The sequence below is a fragment of the Mastigoproctus giganteus genome, chromosome 9 (genome assembly GCF_048544385.1).
Source record: "Mastigoproctus giganteus isolate SK-2022 chromosome 9, ASM4854438v1, whole genome shotgun sequence".
In the NCBI taxonomy this organism is placed as follows: Eukaryota; Metazoa; Arthropoda; class Arachnida; order Uropygi; family Thelyphonidae; genus Mastigoproctus; species Mastigoproctus giganteus.
Genome location: NC_143583.1, coordinates 54,968,171 through 54,986,843, shown reverse-complemented (window position 1 = coordinate 54,986,843; position 18,673 = coordinate 54,968,171). Strand labels below are relative to the sequence as shown.

At 43.0% G+C, this 18,673-nt stretch overlaps 1 protein-coding gene across 2 annotated transcripts in view; it reads left to right on the top strand.

The window, feature by feature from the left end:
* Positions 1-18,673, top strand: part of LOC150080252 (uncharacterized) — a 77,314-nt gene that overhangs the window by 41,386 nt on the left and 17,255 nt on the right. The gene's annotated exons all lie outside the window — the stretch shown is intronic.

Genomic DNA, 18,673 nt, shown 5'->3' with positions numbered 1-18,673 from the left:
CGGACTCGAAAACAGCCCAATGTGTACATGTGGCTCTGTAGAGACCTGGGGACACCAGATGCGTGACTGCGAACTTTATGAAGATTTTCGTGTTGAATTAATCATCCAAGTGTGCCTTAATCCCAAAAACCGGGAACACTACTTACTGGAAGACGAAGCCTCATATATAGCATTCACCAAGTTTGCCCAGAACCTGTATGTCAGACAATTGACCATTCCTCTACCTGCAAACCTCGAATAAACGTGTCAAACAAAGCTTCTCAGAGATCCTCAACCAGACGTCAAGTTTGACTGCTTGATCCATCATGCAGGACGAAACTGAAACGCTTCCGAGAAGTGACAAAACTCCACTTCCCAGAACATTGACTACAGGACGGGACAACAGTCCCATGAGTGACTCCCAACTATGACATTTTGCACAACCTGCTCAGCTAAACCAACACTGGATCGCCTCTGCTGGGTCTCAAGTTTTTCTGGATGGTGCAGACCTGACCCCAGGGGTCTTGTTTGCTCCCACCCATGCACAGAGGCCACACTGGCGACCTGAGCCAGCTCCCTTGTCTGGCTCACTGTTTCACCTCTTCCTGGCAGGGAGGGGAGGGGACAGTTTGCTGTCCCCTCCAGGGCGCTCGGCCACCAGAGAGTCGACGGAAACGGCCAAGACGGAAACGGCCAAGAAGTATTTTTGATCATTGGCTGCAGCCTGTGTCAAGAGATTTCACAGAGCGTCAACCGTTGACATTCCTTGTCGGAAGCCAAATTGTTTTGGCGACGCTAGATTTGCTTGGAGATAGTAGTTTTGAATTCTGGTCAGAAGGAGCCTTTCAAGAAATTTACCGCATGCGGATAGCAGGGCTATGGGCCTGTAGGACTTTGGTTGTTCTGGGGGTTTGTTGGGATTTTTGATGATTACTATCTTCCATTCTCTGGGGAAGATTCCAGTTCTAAGGCATAGATTATAGAGATTTAGGAGAAGATCAGGGCTATGTCGACTACTTTCTTCACAATCTCCGTTTCCAATAGATCTGGGCCTGGGAATATTTTTTTCCTTTGATGAGGCATGCAGCCGCTTGGAGTTCCTTCAGTGCAAAGGTCGTTCCCTGGTATCTGTCCAGTAGTTGTCGTTTTCCTGACAGATAGTGATTTGTTCTGGCGTTTGTGGGTTTACGTTTGAGTGGAATGTCACGTCCAATATGTTGTTAATTAATTCTTCCCATGAGTTTGTGAATTCTTCTAGCAGGGTCCTGGCTGGTAGTTGCCATCACCTCCCCTCTGGGGAGCTTGTTAGTGGTCATCATATAGATCATCCCCCAGTGGTAGGAACTTCCATAGTTAGTGGTAGACGTCAGACTGCCCGGCAAATGGATGACTGGACCCAGGGTATCCCAGCAGAACATCGCCCAAAGCATGACACCGCCCCCCCATCGGCTTGTTTCGTCCCACGGTGCATCCAGGTGCCATCACTTCCACAGGTATATGACCCACACGTACCTGGCCGTCCACATGGTGCAACAGGAAACGTGATTCATCACACCAGACGACCTTCTTTCAATCACTCAAGGTCCAGTTTCGATGCTCGCGTGCCCATTGTAGGCGCTGTCACTAGTGAACCGTGGTCAGTATGGGCACTCGGAGCGGCCTGTGGCTATGCAGCCCCATTTTCAGCAGGGTTCGATGTACTGTGTGGTGTGACACATTACTCCCGTCACCAGCATTCCAATTATCGGCGAGTTGCGCCACAGACGCCCTTCTGTTGCCACGTACCATCCGGGAGAGCCTTCACTCACCTCGAGCATCGATGAGCCGTAGTCGTCCAACACCTAGCCGGCGACTCGTGGATTCCCCCTCCTCGGACCACTTTTGGTAGGTACTAACCACGAGCCGTGCCGTTTCGGATATGCTCTAACCCAGTCGTCTGGCCATTACAATTTGGCCTTTGTCAAACTCGCTTTAGTCCGCTGCCTTTCCCATCTGAAGAACAAGAGTAACACTGATTATCGGAGCTCAGTATCAGGTGTTTTTTATAACGTGTCCCGACCCGCGCACACACCGTAATTCATCTGCAGTTGCTTCGATTTGCATTACAACTTGCTGGTCATAATAGTAGTAGTAGTAGTAGTAGTAGTAGTAGTAGTAGTAGTAGTGGCACTTGATGCAAGAAAGCAAGTGTAGGAGCTTATGCAGCATCAGCCAAAAAAAAAAAAAAAAAAAATCACACCATTCCCTCCAAATGCCTGTCCAGTTCCTCCTTAAATTTATTTAACCTATCAACTTCCACAACGACAGATGGAAGTTTGTTCCAGCAATTAACCACCCGCTGGCTAAAGGCAAATTTCCGCACATCTATTCTACATCTGTCCTTTCTTAATTTGAACTTATGTCCCCGTAGGTTCGTATTCTGAACAAGTGGGAGGATCCCATCAGAATTCAGCGTGCTCAACCCATTCAAGGCCTTATAGACCTCAATCAGATCACCGCGCAGGTGCCTAGTCTCCAGCCACTGCAATTTGCAGAACTTAAGCCTCTCTTGGTAAGAGGATCCCTTCATTCCCCTCACCAATCAATCGTGTTGCTCTTCTCTGTACACGCTCAAGCAAATCTACATCCTTCCTAAAATGAGGCCTCCAGACCTGTACGCAGTATTCAAGGCGTGGCCTGACCATTGCCTTATACAGAGGGACAATCACCTCCTTTTCCCTGCTAGCAAAATTCCTATATATCATTGACAAAACCCCATGACCTGCCCTAGCAGCCTGTCTACATTGCTCAGAAAACTTCATATCTGACTGCACAATTACTCCCAGGTCTTTTTCATTTTCTACCACCTTAAGTGTAGTACCACACTGTTGGTACGTTTCTCTGGGGTTACTTCTACCCATATGCAGTACTTTGCATTTGTCAAGGTTAAACTTCAGTTGCCACTTCTTAGCCCATCTGCCCAAATTATCTAGATCCTGTTGCAGTAGCACACTGCCATTACTGTCATTAACAACCCTGCCAACCTTCGTGTCATCTGCAAACTTCGACATTAAGCCTGATATACCTTCATCAATATCATTGATAAATATACAAAACAACAGTGGACCCAACACCGAACCCTGTGGGACTCCACTAATAACATTAGTCCACGAAGAGCAGCACCCATTGATTACCACCCTCTGTCTTCTCCCACTTAACCATCCTTTTATCCATTGTAGCAACTTACCCTTAATACCATTCTGCTCCAATTTGTACAGTAGTCTTCCATGCGCAACAGTGTCAAAAGCTTTCCTGAAATCCAAGTATATGATATCAAAATTATTTTTTGCATCCAGTTCCTTTGTGACCACATCATAATAACCAATCAAATTTGTCAGACAAGACTTTCCCTTAACAAACCCATGCTGTGTCTGAATTATTGCTGCAGTCTTGTCTAGATGATCCTGCAATGCATCTTTAACCAGTGACTCCATTATTTTACCCGGAACAGAAGTTAAACTAACTGGTCTGTAATTATTCGTGTCACCCTTCGAACCTCCTTTGTGAATTGGGGATACATTTGCACATCTCCAGTCCGTGGGAACCTCCCCTGAATCCAAGGATGCTCTCATAATTATGGCTAAGGGTTTGCTTAGTTGCTTTGCCGCCTCCTTTAATATAACTGGATAGATCCCATCCGCCCCAGGTGCCTTTCTTATGTTTAACTTCAACAATTTCTCCTCCACTTTGCTCTCAGTTATTACAAAATCATTAAGCACACTGCTACAATTTGATAACCTTCTTCCATTTTCAAACTGTAATGATTCCTCACGTGTGAATGTAGATGCAAAATACTCATTCAGTTTGTTTGCTATCTGAGCAGGATCATCAACAGTCGAACCATCGATGTCAAGTGGACCAATCATATTCAGCCCCTTCCTTTTTGAGTTTATATAAGTAAAGAAATCCTTGCTGTTTTTCTTAGCATCTTTTGCCAAAGATTTCTCGTAATCCGCCTTTGCCTGCCGAACCTCCTTTGTGACCTGATTACAGACTAGCTTATATCTGCTACAGGCTTCTGCGTCGCCTGATAATTTATATGCATCCCATGCATTTTTCTTCTCTGTCACGAGTCTCATTAGTTCATTTGATAACCATTTAGGCCTAAACCTTGAACAATATTTCTTCATCGGTATGAAAAGTCTAGTAGCTTCCACGATTAATTCCTTGAATGCTTCCCACTTAGAATTTACTGTTTGTAACATAAGTCGATCCCACTGTACAGAATTTAAAAACTGTCTGAGACCACTGTACTCCCCTTTACGGAAGCAAAAACCCTTTCCTTTACCCCTGACGGTAGTTACCTCTTTGAGTAAATCCCACTTCAGCACACTGTGATCACTGCCACCTAGTGGTTCCTTTATCTGCAAATTCTTAATACACGAATGATCACTGCTGATAACCAGATCAAGAGTATTACTTTCTCTGGTTGCCTCTCGAACATGCTGCTGCAGAAAACAATCATCCAATAAATCCACAAAAGTCTGACTAGTGTGTGAGTGACCAACCCACAAGTTCCAGTCAATATCTGGGAAGTTAAAATCCCCCATTATAAGACATTCTGATTTACTGGCCCACTCTATTTCTCTGTACAATTGTTCATTGTACTCATTCGAGTCATTAGGCCTATAACACACTCCTACTCTTATCTTTGCTTTTGCAGTGCTTATGTCACACCAAACTGACTCAACAGTGCACTGTCCATCTATATCAACTGGATGCACTTCTTTTGATTTTATGTTTTTCTTAATTAACAGCATAACACCTCCTCCCTTTCTGTCCTGTCTATCCTTTCTGTACACATTGTACTCCCCAAATTCCAGTTCTGCATTCCTTATATCTTTGTGACACCACGTCTCTGCTATCCCAACAATATCCGCCTTTGATGTCTTGACCAACACTTCAAATTCATCAAATTTATTTACTATACTTCTAGCATTGGTATACATGCAAGCATACATGCTCCTATGCCTATTCCTTGTTACCCTAACACATCCCATATACCCAACTATTCCAGGATGACTGCCATCCGTCCCTGAAACCCCCAACACCCCTCGCTCCAGGTCGCTTCTTATTCTAATAGAAGTTGTGCAAGAATCACCTTCACCTCTGCCTGAGGTTACTGTTAAACTATTAGTCTTTGTATCCCCCAAGCTAGCAGTTTTCCGACCCACCTAACACTGCCTCGATAGCATCAGCAAATATTCTTGCACCCTTTCTATTTAAGTGTATCCCATTCCTGTAGAAGCAGTCTCTCCTGTTAACAAGTACAGTCCAGGCTGAAAAAAATTCTACCCCTTGAGCCTTGCACAGTCTTTCCAGGGCCGAATTGATCGACAAGGCTCTCATCATATACTCCCTCCTATCGTGTCTGGGCAGAATTGCACACACTTTCAAGTTCAACCCTAATTCTCGGCTTTTTTTCAACAGTGACCTGTACTTGTTGAGTAATTCTGCCGGTCTCCTACTCTTAATATCATTAGTGCCAACGTGTACAACTATATCACCTTTTGTGCCCTTGAAAGATGATATCCGCTCTACAACGTCATCAACCTTTGCCCCTGGCAGACATACCCTGGTCCTGTTCCACCTATCCTTTTTACATAGCATGTTCCCCGTTTCCCTGACAATAGAGTCACCAACAACTAATAGTTCCCGTGGGACCAGCGCATTCTGCCTTGGGGGTTGCCGCTGTGTTGCGTGATGACCAAGTGCAAGCTCTGGCGTTGATGTGGGCAGCTGAGAGCTTGATGGGCCCCTCAATTTATTTCCTTCGAGGGCATCCACCCTGTCCTTCAAACTCTCATATAGGCCCATAACAACGCTGAGTTGTCGCCTGATTTCCTTACACTCCTTACATCGCGCACACACAAAGACATCCCCCATGTCTTTGTGTGTTTTGGTTCATCGGTGTATATATAATAAAATAAAGTATTTTTATTACTAATTGCATACTTTAGTTCTATTTCCCTCCGGTATTTTAATTTAATACAGAAGATTTCAATAGTTTCTTTTTAATCCTGGAATATTTTCCCTTCAGATTAATGATTTATGTTAGCTGCTTTGAATAAACTATAAATAATGAAAAGAATATTTTCGTTATTTTCTGGTAGATGGCGCGACATGAAAATTCTTTCCTTTTCTTTTCTTTTCTTCTTTTTTTGTTAGTACCGGTTCCGAAATTTGTAAATTAGAACGTTTCCAGTATTTAATAAAACTGTCACACTAAAATAACAGATAAGACTCACGCAATTTCGTTTAAATAGTAACCTAATTTTAAAACGAAATTGAAAATTATTTTTCGTGGTATGTAATTTGTTTTGTTGGTAATATTTTTAGCCTGAAAAAGAACGCATTCGAAGCCTTGCGCCTTCGGTATTAATATTAATGTCTGCAAGTATACCAGACATGTCATACAACAAAAAAAGTCTCTTCTCAAATAATTAAAAAAACTATGATATATTAAAAGCTCTCAACAGAATATTCGAATTAAAACTGTTGCATTTTACAAACTAGAAACATCGGAGAAACAACGTGACAACATTTCTTTTCTGGTTGTCATAACGAGAAAAACAAAATTATCTGGCAAGGTGCCAATTAGGCAAGACAGATTTGTTTTGGTTTGTGTGTCGGCAACAGAAATGTTTCAATGTGTGAGAAAAGAAACGCAGTGGTGCCTTAGGATCTTTTTAACCCCGAGGGTCTAGTGTCAAGGCGCTAAGGGTGCATTGTATCAAACTTGGCCACGGTATCTATTATAACATTATTAAATTTAACAAGTTTCGGACTTGGTTCTACTAACAAAACCTCTTGTGAAGCGTATAGCGCCTGAGGATGCTGTGTTGGACAGCCCTGTTCTGTTGGTAGGATTATTCACGTAGCCTATTAACTTAGTGTCCTTCAAAATTTGTCTAATGGTTTACAGAACGCTAAACCTACCAATTCACGAAGAAAATCGATTTTGAATCCTGGGTGGTTAGATCAGAGGCGTCTAGCAGGCGACCTTATATCACCTGCGGCTCTGCAAACGATGCTCGCTGTTCTAGTGGTTGGAAATCGTATTCGATCTCTGATCAATATATAGTTTTGATGAATGGGGAGTTCATTCAAATATGCGAATGAAAATAAAAATAATTAACTTAAGTGTTCAATCCTTATTATATTTGTTAATTAGATTATATTTTATTTTTACAACTTGCCATTTTAAACATGTAACGATTTTTTTTAATGACTTTGATTTCTAATCGATATGTTTTGGTTTTCAGTGAAAGAAATTACTAGAAACAAATGATGAGATAAATGCAGTTTTTTGAATTTTTCTCTTCTCAGACTCGGATAATTCCATTTATGAATTTTTGCTTTCGAGGAATTCAAATATTGAAGTTCAAGGTCATTTTCAGATTTTACTATAAATGTAAACAAGGGAGCAAATTTTTTAAGATTCTCGTGGACTGCGATATAACTTTTTCTTTTTTTAATTGGCCATTTTTAATTGACCATCTGAGCACAACTAAGGGACAGTTTGAAGTTGAAGTTACTCTTTTTTTTTTTTTTTTAATATTGAAGTTAATTTTTTTAGCATTTAATTATCAAACCTTGCAAATCGTGAGTGTGGGTAGGAAATGTGAGGAAACATCGGCTGTAATGAATGAATTTTAGTTTTAAAAATGCGTTTGGTCTACAGTAGTTGATACAGCCGGATGTAACTGACAGACGGCGCCACCCACACAATGTGCGTGTGCTTGTGGTATCAGTTTATTTTACTTCGGCTAACCGACCGGGCTAGCCGAGTGGGTAAAGTACCTGCCCGGCAACCCAACGGTCGCGGGTTCGATTCCCGCCTCGGGCTTGGATCAAAGTACTGCAAAAACCTTGGGAGGTGCAATATGGCCACAGAAGCCGATGCGCCAACAACTACCAAATCAAAAAAAAAAAAAAAAAAAAAAAAAACTTCGGCTAACATATTTTCGCGATGAAGCAGATTTTATTTGCTGTTCATGAAAAGGTTGTTTCCTTTCGTTTATCAGTATGCAGTGGAACATCCCAGCGTGTTTCAATTTATTTACAATTTCTTTTATACATTAAGTCGCGTTTGCAAATTCATTTTATTATATTTTAATTTTTTAAACTGTTATACCCGGAAAGTTTTTGTTGATGTTCGGAATTCTGTTCACGTGAAATCCATTTTTTGATGCAGATCTAAATGTGTGTGTGTGTGTGTGTGTGTGTGTGTGTGTGTGTGTGTGTGTGTGTGTGTGTGTGTGTTTAATGCTCTCTTTACAATGTTGGGGAAATTAATGTTGAGGAAAAAGGAAAAGGAGGAACTTCACTCTCCTTGGATTGAGGCCCCATCTTTGTTGGGATTTGAGGTCTATTTCACTCTGGGTGCCCGGGTGGTTTGCATCCACTGCATACGCCGCCAAAGGATGGAACCTGCGATGGAGGAAGGAAGATTTAAGTATTTGGGCCATTTGTTTGGGCCATTTTTAATCACCGTCCTCCCCACACAATATGAAAGAGACCTGAATTCGAATCCCGATATCAATATATCAATGACAGAGGAATTTTTATGAGCTTTTTCCACAATGGCTGAGTTAGTTTATCACAGGCCAGGAAAATTTTGTCTATCTGATATCTAATATTGGCAAATAATCGGAAACTCGAATTTTACGTTCAGCAAACCGGAAAATGGACCACAGAAAACACTCAATTTACAGACACAATATATTGACGTGTCATTGCCTTAGATCCATTGATGCTTAACACACATTACACTACCCTCTATAATGTAAGAAATATTTTTTTTCAGTAATGACAATGATTGCAGTAGTAGGAGTTGTCTGGGAGGCTTTCTCCACACATATCCGTTTTCAATCTACCGGGAGTTGATTGAAGAAGCCGGGTACGTTATTTGGGAACGGCTTCTCGAGGGACTTAGGTCGGATTCCAGCTAGGAAGGAAGGAAGGAAGGAAGGCGAGTTGCTGCTTCCCAGAGATTTGTGAGGGAGTAGATGGCCGAGCGAAGATTTTAACTATGGAGGGTACTTCCATCCTATGTATGACGAGCTTCGCTAGCGTGATTATGTTAGTCTTTATGAGTAGAATCTTTCAGAGGGATCTATCGTATGGAAATGTAAAGAACGCTTTTTGGAACGATGAACGGCCTTCCTGTGGAGCGGTCCTATGAGGCAATTAATCTGGGTCATGGGCCAGACGCCCGTATCACAGAACCATATAGTGCTACTGGGGTTTAGGGGTTTGCGGTATAACTGGAATGATCTAATGAGATCCAATTATGGCAGGTTGCGAAGTTATAATAACTACATCTGAGAGTTAAGAAAATTAAAAATAAATTTTTATTTTATTTCCTAAGAAATGTATACAAAACATTCCCTATTATTTCTTCAGTGTGTATTAAAACAACAAAAGTTATTCATGAAAATCTTCAAGATCATATAATTGCATTCAATTTTATGTTTAATTTTAGTTATATCTTAATTGTAATTTGGCGCCTCCGTAGCTATGTGGGAAGGAGCAGTAGTGTGGAGCATACGTTTCTTGATTAGACCGGCGTTCGAGCCCGTGACCACCAAATACGGAGGATGCCGAAGGTCAGAGAATGACCACCGCATATCCCCAGCTCGGATAAAGGGTGAGGGTTGACGTCAGGAAGGGCAAACACTGACCCCACATATATAATGGGAAAAGGCGAGGGCAAAAAAATTTTAATTTTGATTTTTGGAAATTCTGTGGATTATGTTTTTGATGTCTTTAATACCATCAGTTAAAGTATAAAATTAGAAAAGTACCAACTTAAAATTAAAAATCCTAATAACGAAACTACGCTTCAACTACCAAAACCAAGAATACTTCACCTACAGAATGAAGAAACTTACCGAGCCCTCACTCAATTTACAATGGACCTATTCACCAGGCAGAAGGCGCTACCACCACCATAGTATCCGAGTCAATAGGTAAAAACAAATCAACGGCTGCCAATTCTTTTGCGCATCGCTGAGCCATGGATGCTAACGCCTTTGGACCAACTTACACAAGACTTGACCAACAAACCATCCGGAGTACAGAACCCACCTTGACTCCTCACATTTTGAGTAGTCAACTGGCCTCCCCACTTGATTGGGACAACACTAGCGGTGCAATCAAAGACAGGGTCCTCACATACTTTGACAAATTCCTCATCATTGACTCCTGGACCAAATTTTCCCCACCGCACATGACACATCTAATCAAGTTCCTGAACTTGACCATCATATTTTGGACTCCCGGTTTTGACCTCCCCACTATTCATTATCATGGACTACTGGACCAGCCTTCGGTCTGGATGCGACACAGGCTCACCGAATGGAGTTCCAATGACGACACCTGGATTAGACCTTCCCGAACACGACCCATTCCACAATAGCAGCACTGACGCCACTGGATTTCCACCAAATTGTCGGCTCCTGCTGACTGGCCGTGCTGGTCGTACCTACCTTGCATTTGCGGGGTATCTTTTTTTTTGAGGGGGGGTTCACTCCCTCTCATTCTTCCCTCTGATGAGGAATTGGGCATGCCACACTGTTAGCAGGGGCCATCTTCCCTGTCGGCCCCTTCCTTCTGTTTCCTACCCTCCAGTCTTCTGCCTCCCTCCCCCTTACTTTTTTCTTACACAACGGTTTTTGTTTATATGCCTCGCAGGTCTAAATCTAAATACATCAAAATTATTGCCCGATCTATTTGGCCCTAGAACACGTAATCAACGAACAACCTCTGTTAAAATTACAAAAAAAAAAAACAAAAAAAAAACTATTATATTTAGGCCACCCAAATAATGAAATTCATCTGCCATGCTGCGTCTTATGTCTGTTAATTGCATGTGTTCTATGGTCAATTTGTCTGTTTTGTTGGACGGAAAGCCCCAGTTTCTGGGGGGAAAACCTTGCCATCTACGTCTTAGACCGACTAACTCAGCCACGGAGTGAGAAAAAAAAAGCCCATTAAAGTTCCTCGAGTCATCGACGGGATTCGAACCCGGGCCTTTTCCACTCGGTGTGGGGAGGATGGTGACGATACCACTGTGCTACCCACGCAGACTGTTAAAATTACAACTGTTGCTCATGAAACAGCGATCATCTCATTCTAAAATCTGGTCCTAGACACTGAAATCCCAGGAAAGTATGTGGCAGGACCGGCCAGAGTACTCCAGCATCAGTGGTACACCCGGTCAGCCTCCCCGTGACACGGTATGGTAACGTCGGGTTACCATACCGTGCCAAGCCCCAAGCTCCTGTCTATTAGGTGGCAGAGCATTCTGTCACCTACATCGACCTGAAAGCTGCTTTCGACTCCATCAGTATCCCCTCACTTGTTCACCTCCTAGAAAACTACTTCTACATAAAAGGTGACATGTTGTGGTTTATCACAGCCCTGCTCTCTGACAGAACCATTCTTCTTAAAGCGGATCAACACACAATCCGGAGAAAGATCACTGCGGGAGTTCCCCAAGGCGGAGTTCTCTCCGGAGCATTATTCACCGCAGTTATTATTCCGTTTGTGCAACAGAGAGAAGACATACTCTGCTATGCCGATGATATTAAAATATATATTCAGATTAACCCTGGCGAACATCTCTCAAACATCAATAAAAAGATCTGTGAAAAGTTACACGACTTAGAATCCTATCTCCATCAATTTGGCCTCCTCATTAATCCTGCCAAATCAGCCCAAATTGTCTTTTCTCTGAAGCGCCAACCCACTGAAATCCAAGCTTCTCTAGACGGCATTCCCTTCCCAGTGGTCAAGATGCATATAGACTTGGGAGTCGTCTTCGACTATAAACTGAGCTTCAACCCTCACATTGACAAGCTCATAGCAAAATTCTGTCAAATGCGCTGGACCACAAAACAACAACTGTTCCACGTTAGAGATCTGGATGTGACTCGTCGGTACATATACACCTCAGTATACTCCGTCGTACTGTATGCCTCGGAAATTTGGGGGTCCGCGGCTCCTATCAACATCAAGCGCGTGTACTCCGCCGAATACTGGCTCCTTTGTTGGATCACGCAAAAACATCGTCGTCCACCCCAGCAAAGGACAACTGCGATGGCGACGTCACTTCACTTTGCCCGACTTCCAGATCTTGTATTTGAAAAACGCCTTGTTCTCACTGTCAAGATGACAACCGGAATGGTCTCGGAGCTAAGCATCTGGGAACTGTGTGGCTGGAGAATCCCTCTACCCGAACTGAGGTCAGCTCCCACGCTCGCAGCTCACTATAACAGACTAGCACTCAGTGACCGTTTTCTCCCCAGGGAGATGCTCCCCACAATCCTTTCAATTGACGGCGACCTCTATAGGTTTGTGAAGGATCGGAGGTACCGAAGACAGATCCTTAAGAGCCTGACCTTGGTCAGGCAAAGTGCACATTGATAAGGGCAGCATAATAATGCCCTATATATTGTAAATAATGTTCAAAGCACGATGTCTTTATGAATGTGTTTTAAATAAAGTCAAGAATATCTTTATGAATATAAATATTAATATAACATAATGTAAATCTGAATATCTTTATTATTTCATTGTAAATACTGTGAAAAGCATAATATCCTGTAAATAATCTGACACTGATTCTATTTTATTGTTGGCTCTGGGGGATGAGCCCGAACTTCGATGTGGGCCCCGTCTCCCCAAGGCTATTATTGTCCACCATCCAAATGATGCAAAGAAAAACAGCAAAGAGTTCTTTACTTATGTAAACGCTAGAAGGAAGGGGATGAATCAGATTGGTCCACTTGATATCGATGGGTCAACTGTTGATGATCCTGCTCAGGTAGCTAACAAACTGAATGAATATTTTGCATCGACATTCACACATGAGGAGTTATTTAGCGAGGGGAAAACCAGAGGTGTATTCAACTCTAGCAGTAAGCTAGAGGATCTTGTAATAACTGAGAGTAAAGTGGAGGAGAAATTGTTGAAGATAAACACAAGAAAGGCACCGGGTGGATGGGATCTATCCAGTTATATTGAAGGAGGCAGCAGAGGAAGTAAGTAAACCCTTAGCCATAATTATGAGAGCTTCCTTAGACTCAGGGGAGGTACCGATGGACTGGAGATGTGCAAATTTGACCCCAATTCACAAGGGAGGATCAAAGGCTGCCACATGTAATTATAGACCTGTGAGTTTAACTTCTGTTCCAGAAAAATTAATGGAGGCACTAGTTAAAGAAGCACTGCAGGATCATTTAGACAAGACTTCAGTTATAGCTCGGACACAGCATGGTTTTGTTAAGGGGAAGTCTTGCCTGACCAATTTGATTAGATACTATGATGCAGTCACAAAGGAACTGGATGCAAGGAATAACTTTGATATTATATACTTGGATCTTAGAAAGGCTTTTGATACTGTTGCACATGGAAGACAGCTGCACAAATTGGAGCAGTGTGACAATGGAGCCAAATTGCTGCTGTGGATAAAGGGGTGGCTGAGGGGGAGAAGACAGAGAGTGGTAATCAATGGACACTGCTCGTCGTGGACTAATGTTATTAGTGGAGTCCCTCAGGGCTCAGTGTTGGGTCCATTATTGTTTTCTGTATTCATAAATGATATTGATGATGGTATATCAAGCTTAATGTCGAAGTTTGCAGACGGTACAAAGGTAGGCAGGGTTGTCAAGGACACTACTGACACTATGCTGCTGCAACAGGATCTGGAAAGGTTGAGCAGATGGGCTGAGAGGTGGCAAATGAAGTTTAACATTGACAAATGTAAAGTACTACACATGGGAAACAGCAAACCCAGGGCAACGCATCAACTCTGTGGTACTACACTGCCAGTGGTAGAGAATGAAAGGGACCTGGGGGTGGTTGTGCAGGCAGATATGAAGTTCTCTGAGCAGTGCAGACGGGCTGCAAGAGTAGCTCAAGGTGTATTGTCGATGATATATAGGAATTTTTCTAGCAGGGATAAGGAGGTGATTATTCCCTTGTATAAGGCAATGGTCAGGCTACACCTAGAGTACTGTATACAGGTCTGGAGGCCTCATTTCAAGAAGGATGTAGAGCTGTTGGAACGAGTATAGCGAAGGGTAACAAGATTAGTGAATGGAACAAAGGGGTGCTCTTACGAAGAAAGGCTTAAGTTTTGCAAATTACAGTGTCTGGAGACTAGGCACCAGCGAGGTGATCTGATAGAGGTGTATAAAGCCTTGAATGGTTTGAGCATGCTCAATGCTGATGGGATTCTTCCTCGCGCTCAGAATAATCACCTGAGAGGGCATAAATTCAAATTGAGGAAAGACAGATGTAGGATAGACGTGCGGAAATTTGCCTTTAGCCAGCGGGTAGTTGGTTGTTGGAACAGACTTCCATCCCTTGTCGTGGAAGTTGATAGCCTAAATAAGTTTAAGGCTCAGCTGGACAGGTATTTTGAACGAACAAGAGGGGTGAAGTGGAAGTGGTTTTTTTTTTTTTTTTTGGCTGATGCTGCATAAGCTTGCTTTCTTGCATCAAATGCCTCTACTAATGCTAATGCTAATGCTAAAACCCCTGGCATTGCTGCTGTGAAGGGTCTATTGTATATACCACGTTTGTATACAATAAAGATTATATATATATATATATATATATTAATCGCCAAGCCCCTAGTGGGCTTGGCGACTAATAGACAGGAGGAACAAAGGGCACAACACAATATGCAGCCCATGACCCCCACACACCTTCAAATATTTGGCCCGTACAATGTACACCATCGGAGATCAGAGAAATCCCAGGAGCCGTTAGACATTAACATACCTTACACCTTACCTAAACATCATTGCTGATCAGGTACAGCCTTTCATAGCAACGGTCTTCCCTTCTGGAGGTGCCGTCTTCCAGCAGGATAATGCGCCATGCCATACCGCCCGGATTGTTCGAGACTGTTCGCGGAACATGAGGAAGACTTCCAGGTATTGCCCTGGCCTCCAAATTCCCTAGACACCAATCCCATCGATCATCTGTGGTATGTATTGGAACAACAACTCCGATCTACGGCGTCTCAACTACGGATCTTACAGGAGTTAAAGGTTCTGCTGGTTACGTGCTGGTACCAGATACCACAAGACACATTTAGAAATCTTGTAGCGTCCATGCCTCGCCGGGTACGAGCTGTTTTGCCTGCACGTGGAGGACTAACATCATATTAGATATGTGATCATAATGTTTTTACTCATCAGTGTGTGTATATATATATATATATATATATATATATATATATATATATATATATATATATATATATATATATATATATATATATTAAAGGGGCCTCAAATTTAAATATGGTCGAGGCCTATTTCATCCTTTAATTCATCCCTAACTGACCCGATTTGAGCAATCGTCGACATCAGAAGATTTGAAACAGTAATCCGACCAAGGAAAAGAAGAAAAAAAATCTCGTAAATCATCACATTTTGTACCCTTGTAATGCCAAACAACACGATTTTGAGAATGGCCATGAAAAAAAAAAAAAAAAAAAACGTTCCATTGGAGAAAAAACCATCAGCAAGTTGTGGCTTGACATGTCTAGACGACCTCACACTTCGACCGTGTACTTAGAAGGGTTGTTTGTGAGAAAAAGATCAAGACTGTTGGCATGCGTATTAGGATTGTCTGATATTCTGACTATACCGTGCCAAGGTATAGTCAGAATATCAGGTGGGTAAATGGACGATCTGTGCTAAGTCGTTAGTAATTGCAAAAGCCTCAGCATCTCGACCAGCTTGGTCAATTGGTCAGTTTGACTAGAAAACAGGAGCCACCTGGAGTTGTGAACATTAAAATTACCAAGGAAAATTACCTCACTGTTAGGAAAGTTGGATTGGAGAAAGTCAAATTTCAAAGAGAGAAAGTCAAAGTCCTCCAAGTGATCGGTAGAGGGAGAGCGATTGAGGATACGGATGAATTTGACAGAATGTGGTGAGAGATTTTAACCTAGAGAAGATAGAAAAGAGGAGATTACAAAGTACTGTCTCTGACAGCAAATATCAGAGCGAAAAAAATGCACAAGTACCACATTTGAAGCGAAAGGAATCATACAGCGAATAATTAGGACAAATGAGCGAGAGCAGTGGTTGAATCAACCGATAATTGAGATTCTGTCAAAAAAAGTACGTAGGACGTAGTAAGCGGAAAAAGGATTTACATTTACTTGACTATCTGTTATCTAATATCGGCAAATCATTATACAGGGTGTTTCAGTTAAACGTTTCAGAACTTCTAAGAGGGGTAGGGTACATCCTGACAACTCGAAATCATATAGCAATGTGGGGTCGGAAATGCTTTCCTGAAGCGGTATTGTACACAGAAGCACCATAAAGAAAAGAGACCGTAAGTGAGAAATCGTTTTAATAATACATGAAAAGAAGCAAAATGTACATGGATTAAAGTAAGTGTTCGAAGTTTCTTCCACGGGCTACAATGCACGCCTCACATCTCCGACGCATGGACATCCGAACATTCTGGAATACTCCAGGCGAATTCCGAATTTCTTCGGCAGCTACTGCGATTCCTGCTGAAGTGTTGTTTTCCGATGAGGCATCCTTCACAAGGGAAGGAATTTTCAACACGCATAACGACCATATCTGGGCGGTCGAGAACCCGCATGCAATACGACGTCGTGCAGCACAGATTCGATTTTCGGTCAATGTATGGGCCGGTATTATGGGAGATCACCTCATCGGACCTTACCTGTTACCGTGTCGTCTAACCGGACCTATCTACTTGATCTTTCTGCAGCAAGTATTGCCACAACTTTTGAGAGATGAACAGATTTCTGCATCGACGCAACAGACAATGTGGTTCCAACACGATGGAGCCCCTGCCCATTATAGCGGAGATGTTCGTAACTACCTGGATGTCACATTTGGTCAACAGTGGATCGGACGTGGTGGTCCCGTGCGTTGGCCTGCTCGGTCACCCGACCTATCATGTCTTGATTTTTATTTCTGGGGTCATATGAAATCGCTAGTTTATGACGCCCCTGTTGACAATGCTGAGGAGCTGGTTGCAAGAATCGCAGTAGCTGCCGAAGAAATTCGAAATTCGCCTGGAGTATTCCAGAATGTTCGGATGTCCATGCGTCGCAGATGTGAGGCGTGCATTGTAGCCCGTGGAAGAAACTTCGAACACTTACTTTAATCCATGTACCTTTTGCTTCTTTTCATGTATTATTAAAACGATTTCTCACTTACGGTCTCTTTTCTTTATGGTGCTTCTGTGTACAACACCGCTTCAGGAAAGCATTTCCGACCCCACATTGCTATATGATTTCGAGTTGTCAGGATGTACCCTACCCCTCTTAGAAGTTCTGAAACGTTTAACTGAAACACCCTGTATAAATACTTTAAACACCTTAAAATATTTAAATTATTTAGGGAATTTATAACTTGAGTGGCCACTTTATTGGGTACAGAGATTTTCCCCGATGTACGTACACTGAGTGATCATTGAATTATGACCACCCTTATGAAAAGTGAATGCGACCCGTTGACCACGTGAGGTACTAGAGTGCGCAGTGAATCGACCTACCTAGCATAGATATGGTGTCAGTAGGTAGTAAAATTCCGAGCGTGATGGGTAAAAGGAAGGATTTATCGGACTTCGATAAAGGACAGATTGTGGGAGCTCGACGGGCTGGTGCCTCGATTTCCCAAACGGCTGAACTGGTGGTGTGTTCGAGAGCCGCCGTAGTTAAAGTGTACCAGGACTGGCGTCAAAATGATCAAACAACAACCCGACGGTAAAACTGCAAATGTCAGCGAAAGGTTGAAGTTAGAGGTGAGCACTGGGTCCGACGACTCGTATACAGGCGAACAGGCGCAGCACTTTTTAAGAGTTGACTACCCAATACAACATGGGAACAATACTGCCATCACCATGCATCGCACCTCGCACATATGGGCTATACCAGCAGACGACTCCTCCGGCATCCTCGCCTAACCAAGGTTCATCGCCGTAAAAGACTAGCCGGGTGCAAAGAGCATGCAAGTTGGACGTTAGAAGACTGGAAGAGGTGTGCTGGTCGGATGAGTCACGTTATTTACTCCACACCGTGGATGGCTGTGTACGGATTTGGCGTCAACAACATGAGGTTCTTGATCCATCATGTATGGTATCAAAACTGCAGGCTGGTGCAGGCGGTTATACAGTGTGGGGCATGTTTCACTGGCAGGAACTTGCACCCTTGGTGCATGTGGAACAACGTATCAGCGGTCTCTGCTATCGTCAACTGCTTGCTGACTGTGTACACCCCGCTATGTCACACTTTTTCCCGAATGGCGATGGTGTCTTCCAAGATGACAATGCGTCGAGCCATCGGACACTTGTTGTGCAGGAATGGTTTGAGGAACACAGTTCTGACTTCCAGCATATCGATTGGCCTCCGAACTCCGCCGATATCAATCCCAGATAGCACTGGTGAGACACTATGGAAAGGCATATCAGGCGTTTGGATACACCAATCACATCCATACCTGTATTGCTGACCGCATTACACACAGCTTGGTTGGGCATACCTCCCGAACGCTTCCGACATCTTGTTGAATCAATGCCACGTCGGATAGCTGCTGTACTGAAGGCAAAAGGAGGACCTACGAAGTATTAGGTAGATGAT